We start from the raw sequence: 2,824 nt of genomic DNA on the forward strand, positions 1-2,824 counted from the left end.
CCCCCAACAGGAAGAGACCCTGTCCCGTATTCATGCCCGCTTCCCCATTTAGCCCTGGGCATAATCAACCTTACCTGAGCAATGGTGCTTGCAATCCCATTGGTTGACCGTAGTTTTGTCCCACCCCACATCCACCTAAGTGAGACCCCTTCCTTTCTACTTTAACCCCGCATGGTTTTGCTCTATAAAAATAAACTGGAAGAAACAGCTTCCTGGGCAACCCGCTTGGGTCCCCCTTCTGTCCTCTCTGAGATAGAAACTTTCTTTCCTAATAAAAAATTCTACTCTCAACCTCCGTTTGTTCCTAAAATTCATTCTTTGGTTTTAGAGAACATGAACTCATTCAGGCCAGGTTGAAAATTTCAAGTCCCTATATCAGGTGCAGGTCAGCAAGTCTCTCAGAAGAGTAGGAGGGCAGGGTAGACTCACCAAACTTCCTGCTATGTGGGTCCAATGTGGCTTCCACCTCATTGAGCAGAGTGGTCAAGCTGCAGTTCAAGAAGGATCCAATGGGGGTTTAGGTCATTTCCAAGGTGGGAGGATGAAGTTGGCTGATCATGGTCTCTCAGGCAACCAAGAAGAGTGCTAAAGAGGGCCATGGATTTGATCACCTCTACAACCATCCTGCCCTTGCTGTTTGACTGCCTGGGCATCTTTGGCCTCTTCCAGCTATCGCAGTGGATTTGCATGAAGGCTTACCTGAGGAACACTGTGGTGGTGGTCACAGGTGCCACCTCAGGCCTGGGGAGAGAATGCGCCAAAGCCTTCTATGCTGCTGGTGCAAAGCTGGTGTTGTGTGGCTGGAATATTGAGGCCTTTGAGGAACTTGCCCAAGAGCTCATGGCTTCTCATTTCCCACAGAAGCAGACACAAGTCCTATGCAGTGACCTTCAGCCTCACAAACTCTGGGGCTATTATGGCTGCAAGAACATAGATCCTTCAGTGCTTTGGCTATGTGGACATCCTCATCAATAATGCTGGCATTAGCCACCATGGGGCCATCACGGACACTGCAGTAGACGTGGACAAGAAGGTTATGGAGACAAACTACTTTGGCCCTGTAGTTTTAACAAAAGATGCAGCCTCCAAGCATGCAACCCAGGCATTCTTTAACTGCCTGCATGCTGAAGTAAAACAGAATGAAATTGAGGTGATGGTTATCAGCCCTGGCTACGTCCATACCAACCTTTCTGTAAATGCTGTCACAGATGATTGGTCCAAATATGGAGCAATGGACAGGAATGCAGCTCAGGGTCAGAGTCCTACAGAAGTGGCCCAAGATGTTATTGCTGCTGTGGGGAAGAAGAAGAAAGATGTAGTCCTAGCTGACTGGGTACCTTCCTTGGCCATTTATCTTCACAGTTTGGTTCCTGGGCTCTTCTTCAGCACCATGGCTGCCAGGGCCAGGAAGGAGCAGAAATCCAAGAATTCCTAATGTGGCTCAGATCTGGGGCTGAGAAGCAACACTTTCTTGGGCTTGGTTGCTGCACAAGGAGAACTGCATTTGATGATGCTTGAATGAAGATTTGTCTCACAGATGGATACAGTGACAAAACACTTCCCTGGTGTGGAACCAGGCAACAAGCTTCTTCCCATGGTGAGGGATAAAAGCATAAGAAACATGGAGCAGGGCTTAAACACTAAAAATACAAATGAAATGAATGGAACAGTAAGTCATAGCCTTCAAGGATTAAAGAATCATGTGTCCTTTGAATTCCAGGCCCACCAATTCCTAGAAATGGCCTTAGTAGTGGAATCAGAAGATGCAGTTACATCAGCTGACTCAGTTATTCTCATATTTGACTTATCTAAGACCACCTTGATGGTTGTTTTGTTAGACAACCTCCAGTGCTTGAGTGGAGGGTATAGCTTCAGGAACTCATTATTCATATTATTTCCAGGACCCTGTGATGGCTCATGCAGCATAGAAGCCAGGCTAGTACGTGGTGGCTTCTTTAGCATATCCCAAGAGATGTCAAATCTAGCACCAATAAGGATTCCTCGTGTTCCTTAGGACTCTCAGCACCCCTTCAAGCAAAAGATGAAATTATTAAAAGAAACAGCAGTCAAAGGGAGAGCCCCTTGCATGGCTCCTAGTGCCTTAGAACATGAAGCCCTGGGAGAGGAGTCTAAAACACCTGTGGTAGCAGGATGTGGTGTCGTATGCCTGTAATACCAGCACTTGGGAGGCTGAGATAGGAGGATTGCTATAAATTTGAGGCCAGCCTGGGCTACAAAGCCAGTTCAAGTCCAGTTTGAACTATATAATGAGTATATAATGAGTTCTGTCTCAAAGAGTAATTTAAAAAAAAACAAAACACCTTGGTCTGGTGTAAGGAGTATCTTAATGGGGACTAACTAAAGCATCTACCTTTCCAATTTATTAAAAATGTGTTTGAGGGGGCCAGGGAGTTAGCTCAGTAGAATAAGTGCTTGCCTGGCAAGCGCAAGGACCTGAGTTCAATCCCCGGTTCCACCAAAAAAAAAAAAAAACTACTCCCTGTCTTTAAGGGCTGGTGAGATGGCTCAGTGGTCTAAAGCGCCTACTTAGAACAAGCTTAGCAAAGCACAGGGACCGCGGTTCAATCCCCCAGCACCTCATGCCAGCCCCCTGGAGGGCTGAGCTGGCCACACACACACACACACACACACACATAAATAAATAAATAATTTTAAAAACTTTTTTTAAAAAACTTCATTAATCCCAGCACTGAGCAAGGCTAAACCAGGAGGAAGTTCAAGTACCACCTGGGAAATAATAAGACTTGGTGAAAGAAAGAAAGAAAGAAAGAAAGAAAGAAAGAAAGAAAGAAAGAAAGAAAGA

At 45.8% G+C, this 2,824-nt stretch overlaps 1 pseudogene; it reads left to right on the plus strand.

The window, feature by feature from the left end:
• Nucleotides 1–557: 557 nt before the first annotated feature.
• On the plus strand, nucleotides 558–1,435 carry LOC101568198 (annotated as a pseudogene).
• Nucleotides 1,436–2,824: the final 1,389 nt, after the last annotated feature.

The sequence above is a fragment of the Octodon degus genome, unplaced genomic scaffold, assembly GCF_000260255.1.
Source record: "Octodon degus isolate 3935 unplaced genomic scaffold, OctDeg1.0 scaffold00111, whole genome shotgun sequence".
NCBI lineage: Eukaryota > Metazoa > Chordata > Mammalia > Rodentia > Octodontidae > Octodon > Octodon degus.